Below are 7,821 nucleotides of genomic sequence, written 5' to 3' on the forward strand. Positions count from 1 at the left end.
GAGAAGGTGTGTGGACTGGGACACGGGAGAAGGTGTGTGGACTGGGACACGGGAGAAGGTGTGTGGACTGGGATATGGGAGAAGGTGTGTGGACAGGGACATGGGAGAAGGTGTGTGGACTGGGACACGGGAGAAGATGTGTGGACTGGGACATGGGAGAAGATGTGTGGACTGGGACATGGGAGAAGGTGTGTGGACTGGGACACGGGAGAAGGTGTGTGGATTGGGACAAGGGAGAAGTTGTGTGGACTGGGATATGGGAGAAGTTGTGTGGACTGGGACACGGGAGAAGGTGTGTGGACTGGGACACGGGAGAAGGTGTGTGGACTGGGATATGGGAGAAGGTGTGTGGACAGGGACACGGGAGAAGGTGTGTGGACTGGGACATGGGAGAAGATATGTGGACTGGGACATGGGAGAAGGTGTGTGGACTGGGACATGGGAGAAGGTGTGTGGAATGGGACACGGGAGAAGGTGTGTGGATTGGGACAAGGGAGAAGTTGTGTGGACTGGGATATGGGAGAAGTTGTGTGGACTGGGACACGGGAGAAGGTGTGTGGACTGGGACACGGGAGAAGGTGTGTGGACTGGGATATGGGAGAAGATGTGTGGACTGGGACACGGGAGAAGGTGTGTGGACTGGGACACGGGAGAAGGTGTGTGGAATGGGACACGGGAGAAGGTGTGTGGACTGGGATATGGGAGAAGGTGTGTGGACAGGGACACGGGAGAAGGTGTGTGGACTGGGACACGGGAGAAGGTGTGTGGATTGGGACACGGGAGAAGTTGTGTGGACTGGGACACGGGAGAAGGTGTGTGGACTGGGACATGGAAGAAGGTGTGTGGACTGGGATATGGGAGAAGGTGTGTGGACTGGGACACGGGAGAAGGTGTGTGGACTGGGACACGGGAGAAGGTGTGTGGACTGGGATATGGGAGAAGCTGTGTGGACTGGGACACGGGAGAAGGTGTGTGGACTGGGACATGGGACAAGGTGTGTGGACTGGGAAACGGGAGAAGGTGTGTGGACTGGGACACGGGAGAAGATGTGTGGACTGGGACATGGGAGAAGCTGTGTGGACTGGGACATGGGAGAAGATGTGTGGACTGGGACATGGGAGAAGGTGTGTGGACTGGGACACGGGAGAAGGTGTGTGGACTGGGACACGGGAGAAGATGTGTGGGCTGGGACATGGGAGAAGATGTGTGGACTGGGACATGGGAGAAGGTGTGTGGACTGGGACACGGGAGAAGGTGTGTGGACTGGGACACGGGAGAAGGTGTGTGGACTGGGATATGGGAGAAGGTGTGTGGACAGGGACACGGGAGAAGGTGTGTGGACTGGGACATGGGAGAAGATGTGTGGACTGGGACATGGGAGAAGGTGTGTGGACTGGGACACGGGAGAAGGTGTGTGGACTGGGACACGGGAGAAGGTGTGTGGACTGGGACATGGGAGAAGATGTGTGGACTGGGACATGGGAGAAGATGTGTGGACTGGGACATGGGAGAAGGTGTGTGGACTGGGACACGGGAGAAGGTGTGTGGACTGGGACACGGGAGAAGGTGTGTGGACTGGGACATGGGAGAAGGTGTGTGGACTGGGACACGGGAGAAGGTGTGTGGACTGGGACACGGGAGAAGATGTGTGGACTGGGACATGGGAGAAGATGTGTGGACTGGGACATGGGAGAAGGTGTGTGGACTGGGACACGGGAGAAGGTGTGTGGACTGGGACAAGGGAGAAGGTGTGTGGACTGGGACAAGGGAGAAGTTGTGTGGACTGGGATATGGGAGAAGTTGTGTGGACTGGGACATGGGAGAAGGTGTGTGGACTGGGACACGGGAGAAGGTGTGTGGACTAGGATATGGGAGAAGCTGTGTGGACTGGGACACGGGAGAAGGTGTGTGGACTGGGACACGGGAGAAGGTGTGTGGACTGGGATATGGGAGAAGATGTGTGGACTGGGACACGGGAGAAGGTGTGTGGACTGGGACACGGGAGAAGGTGTGTGGATTGGGACACGGGAGAAGGTGTGTGGACTGGGATATGGGAGAAGGTGTGTGGACAGGGACACGGGAGAAGGTGTGTGGACTGGGACACGGGAGAAGGTGTGTGGATTGGGACACGGGAGAAGTTGTGTGGACTGTGACACGGGAGAAGGTGTGTGGACTGGGACATGGGAGAAGGTGTGTGGACTGGGACATGGGAGAAGGTGTGTGGACTGGGACACGGGAGAAGGTGTGTGGACTGGGACACGGGAGAAGGTGTGTGGACTGGGACATGGGAGAAGGTGTGTGGACTGGGACACGGGAGAAGGTGTGTGGACTGGGATATGGGAGAAGGTGTGTGGACTGGGACACGGGAGAAGGTGTGTGGACTGGGATATGGGAGAAGGTGTGTGGACTGGGACACGGGAGAAGGTGTGTGGACTGGGACACGGGAGAAGTGTGGGAGAAGGTGTGTGGACTGGGACACGGGAGAAGGTGTGTGGACTGGGACATGGGAGAAGGTGTGTGGACTGGGATATGGGAGAAGGTGTGTGGACTGGGACACGGGAGAAGGTGTGTGGACTGGGACACGGGAGAAGGTGTGTGGACTGGGATATGGGAGAAGCTGTGTGGACTGGGACACGGGAGAAGGTGTGTGGACTGGGACACGGGAGAAGGTGTGTGGACTGGGACACGGGAGAAGATGTGTGGACTGGGACATGGGAGAAGATGTGTGGACTGGGACATGGGAGAAGGTGTGTGGACTGGGACACGGGAGAAGGTGTGTGGATTGGGACAAGGGAGAAGTTGTGTGGACTGGGATATGGGAGAAGTTGTGTGGACTGGGACACGGGAGAAGGTGTGTGGACTGGGACACGGGAGAAGGTGTGTGGACTGGGATATGGGAGAAGCTGTGTGGACTGGGACACGGGAGAAGGTGTGTGGACTGGGACACGGGAGAAGGTGTGTGGATTGGGACTCGGGAGAAGGTGTGTGGACTGGGATATGGGAGAAGGTGTGTGGACTGGGACACGGGAGAAGGTGTGTGGACTGGGACACGGGAGAAGGTGTGTGGACTGGGACATGGGAGAAGATGTGTGGACTGGGACATGGGAGAAGGTGTGTGGACTGGGACACGGGAGAAGGTGTGTGGATTGGGACAAGGGAGAAGTTGTGTGGACTGGGATATGGGAGAAGTTGTGTGGACTGGGACACGGGAGAAGGTGTGTGGACTGGGACACGGGAGAAGGTGTGTGGACTGGGATATGGGAGAAGGTGTGTGGACAGGGACACGGGAGAAGGTGTGTGGACTGGGACATGGGAGAAGATGTGTGGACTGGGACATGGGAGAAGGTGTGTGGACTGGGACATGGGAGAAGGTGTGTGGACTGGGACACGGGAGAATGTGTATGGATTGGGACAAGGGAGAAGTTGTGTGGACTGGGATATGGGAGAAGTTGTGTGGACTGGGACACGGGAGAAGGTGTGTGGACTGGGACACGGGAGAAGGTGTGTGGACTGGGATATGGGAGAAGTTGTGTGGACTGGGACACGGGAGAAGGTGTGTGGACTGGGACACGGGAGAAGGTGTGTGGACTGGGACACGGGAGAAGGTGTGTGGACTGGGATATGGGAGAAGCTGTGTGGACTGGGACACGGGAGAAGGTGTGTGGACTGGGACACGGGAGAAGGTGTGTGGATTGGGACACGGGAGAAGGTGTGTGGACTGGGATATGGGAGAAGGTGTGTGGACTGGGACACGGGAGAAGGTGTGTGGACTGGGACACGGGAGAAGGTGTGTGGACTGGGACACGGGAGAAGGTGTGTGGACTGGGACACGGGAGAAGGTGTGTGGACTGGGACACGGGAGAAGGTGTGTGGACTGGGACATGGGAGAAGGTGTGTGGACTGGGACACGGGAGAAGGTGTGTGGACTGGGACACGGGAGAAGGTGTGTGGACTGGGACAAGGGAGAAGGTGTGTGGACTGGGATATGGGAGAAGGTGTGTGGACTGGGACACGGGAGAAGGTGTGTGGACTGGGACACGGGAGAAGGTGTGTGGACTGGGATATGGGAGAAGGTGTGTGGACTGGGACACGGGAGAAGGTGTGTGGACTGGGACACGGGAGAAGGTGTGTGGATTGGGACACGGGAGAAGGTGTGTGGACTGGGATATGGGAGAAGGTGTGTGGACTGGGACACGGGAGAAGGTGTGTGGACTGGGACACGGGAGAAGGTGTGTGGACTGGGACACGGGAGAAGGTGTGTGGACTGGGACATGGGAGAAGGTGTGTGGACTGGGACATGGGAGAAGGTGTGTGGACTGGGACACGGGAGAAGGTGTGTGGACTGGGACACGGGAGAAGGTGTGTGGACTGGGATATGGGAGAAGGTGTGTGGACTGGGACACGGGAGAAGGTGTGTGGACTGGGACACGGGAGAAGATGTGTGGACTGGGACATGGGAGAAGGTGTGTGGACTGGGACATGGGAGAAGGTGTGTGGACTGGGACACGGGAGAAGGTGTGTGGATTGGGACAAGGGAGAAGTTGTGTGGACTGGGATATGGGAGAAGGTGTGTGGACTGGGACACGGGAGAAGGTGTGTGGACTGGGACACGGGAGAAGGTGTGTGGACTGGGACACGGGAGAAGGTGTGTGGACTGGGACACGGGAGAAGGTGTGTGGACTGGGACACGGGAGAAGGTGTGTGGACTGGGACACGGGAGAAGGTGTGTGGACTGGGACACGGGAGAAGGTGTGTGGACTGGGACACGGGAGAAGGTGTGTGGATTGGGACACGGGAGAAGTTGTGTGGACTGGGATATGGGAGAAGGTGTGTGGACTGGGACACGGGAGAAGGTGTGTGGACTGGGACACGGGAGAAGGTGTGTGGACTGGGATATGGGAGAAGGTGTGTGGACTGGGACACGGGAGAAGGTGTGTGGACTGGGACACGGGAGAAGGTGTGTGGACTGGGATATGGGAGAAGGTGTGTGGACTGGGACACGGGAGAAGGTGTGTGGACTGGGACACGGGAGAAGGTGTGTGGACTGGGACATGGGAGAAGGTGTGTGGACTGGGACACGGGAGAAGGTGTGTGGACTGGGACACGGGAGAAGGTGTGTGGACTGGGACATGGGAGAAGATGTGTGGACTGGGACATGGGAGAAGGTGTGTGGACTGGGACACGGGAGAAGGTGTGTGGACTGGGACAAGGGAGAAGTTGTGTGGACTGGGAGATGGGAGAAGGTGTGTGGACTGGGACACGGGAGAAGTGTGTGGACTGGGACACGGGAGAAGTGTGTGGGAGTTGTGTGGACGGGAGAAGGTGTGTGGACTGGGATATGGGAGAAGGTGTGTGGACTGGGACACGGGAGAAGGTGTGTGGACTGGGACACGGGAGAAGGTGTGTGGACTGGAGTGTGTGGTGAGATTGGGACACGGGAGAAGGTGTGTGGACTGGGACATGGGAGAAGGTGTGTGGACTGGGACACGGGAGAAGGTGTGTGGACTGGGACACGGGAGAAGGTGTGTGGACTGGGACACGGGAGAAGGTGTGTGGACTGGGACACGGGAGAAGGTGTGTGGACTGGGACATGGGAGAAGTTGTGTGGACTGGGACATGGGAGAAGGTGTGTGGACTGGGACACGGGAGAAGGTGTGTGGACTGGGACACGGGAGAAGGATGTGTGGACTGGGACACGGGAGAAGATGTGTGGACTGGGACATGGGAGAAGGTGTGTGGACTGGGACATGGGAGAAGGTGTGTGGACTGGGACAAGGGAGAAGGTGTGTGGACTGGGACACGGGAGAAGGTGTGTGGACTGGGACACGGGAGAAGGTGTGTGGACTGGGACACGGGAGAAGGTGTGTGGACTGGGACACGGGAGAAGGTGTGTGGACTGGGACACGGGAGAAGGTGTGTGGACTGGGATATGGGAGAAGGTGTGTGGACTGGGACACGAGAGAAGGTGTGTGGGACTGGGACACGGGAGAAGATGTGTGGACTGGGATATGGGAGAAGGTGTGTGGGACATGGGAGAAGATGTGTGGACTGGGACACGGGAGAAGATGTCTGGACTGGGACATGGGAGAAGATGTGTGGACTGGGACATGGGAGAAGGTGTGTGGACTGGGACACGGGGAGAAGAAGTTGTGTGGACTGGGACACGGGAGAAGGTGTGTGGACTGGGACACGGGAGAAGGTGTGTGGACTGGGACACGGGAGAAGGTGTGTGGACTGGGATATGGGAGAAGGTGTGTGGACAGGGACACGGGAGAAGGTGTGTGGACTGGGACATGGGAGAAGATGTGTGGACTGGGACATGGGAGAAGGTGTGTGGACTGGGACATGGGAGAAGGTGTGTGGACTGGGACACGGGAGAAGGTGTGTGGACTGGGACACGGGAGAAGTTGTGTGGACTGGGATATGGGAGAAGTTGTGTGGACTGGGACACGGGAGAAGGTGTGTGGACTGGGACACGGGAGAAGGTGTGTGGACTGGGACATGGGAGAAGCTGTGTCGACTGGGACACTGGAGATATGGGAGAAGGTGTGTGGACTGGGACACGGGAGAAGGTGTGTGGATTGGGACACGGGAGAAGGTGTGTGGACTGGGACATGGGAGAAGGTGTGTGGACTGGGACACGGGAGAAGGTGTGTGGACTGGGACACGGGAGAAGGTGTGTGGACTGGGACACGGGAGACGTTGTGTGGATTGGGACAAGGGAGAAGTTGTGTGGACTGGGATATGGGAGAAGTTGTGTGGACTGGGACATGATAGAAGGTGTGTGGACTGGGACACGGGAGAAGGTGTGTGGACTGGGATATGGGAGAAGGTGTGTGGACAGGGACACGGGAGAAGGTGTGTGGACTGGGACATGGGAGAAGATGTGTGGACTGGGACATGGGAGAAGGTGTGTGGACTGGGACATGGGAGAAGGTGTGTGGACTGGGACACGGGAGAATGTGTGTGGATTGGGACAAGGGAGAAGTTGTGTGGACTGGGATATGGGAGAAGTTGTGTGGACTGGGACATGGGAGAAGGTGTGTGGACTGGGACACGGGAGAAGGTGTGTGGACTGGGATATGGGAGAAGGTGTGTGGACTGGGACACGGGAGAAGGTGTGTGGACTGGGATATGGGAGAAGGTGTGTGGACTGGGACACGGGAGAAGGTGTGTGGACTGGGACATGGGAGAATGTGTGTGGACTGGGACACGGGAGAAGTTGTGTGGACTGGGACACGGGAGAAGGTGTGTGGACTGGGACACGGGAGAAGGTGTGTGGACTGGGACACGGGAGAAGGTGTGTGGACTGGGACACGGGAGAAGGTGTGTGGACTGGGACACGGGAGAAGGTGTGTGGACTGGGATATGGGAGAAGCTGTGTGGACTGGGACACGGGAGAAGGTGTGTGGACTGGGACACGGGAGAAGATGTGTGGACTGGGACACGGGAGAAGGTGTGTGGACTGGGACACGGGAGAAGGGTGGGAGAAGTGTGTGGACTGGGACACGGGAGAAGATGTGTGGACTGGGACATGGGAGAAGATGTGTGGACTGGGACATGGGAGAAGGTGTGTGGACTGGGACACGGGAGAAGGTGTGTGGATTGGGACAAGGGAGAAGTTGTGTGGACTGGGATATGGGAGAAGTTGTGTGGACTGGGACACGGGAGAAGGTGTGTGGACTGGGACACGGGAGAAGGTGTGTGGACTGGGATATGGGAGAAGGTGTGTGGACTGGGACACGGGAGAAGGTGTGTGGACTGGGACTGGGAGAAGGTGTGTGGATTGGGAGAAGATGTGTGGACTGGGACATGGGAGAA

The sequence above is a fragment of the Mobula hypostoma genome, chromosome 26 (genome assembly GCF_963921235.1).
Source record: "Mobula hypostoma chromosome 26, sMobHyp1.1, whole genome shotgun sequence".
NCBI lineage: Eukaryota > Metazoa > Chordata > Chondrichthyes > Myliobatiformes > Myliobatidae > Mobula > Mobula hypostoma.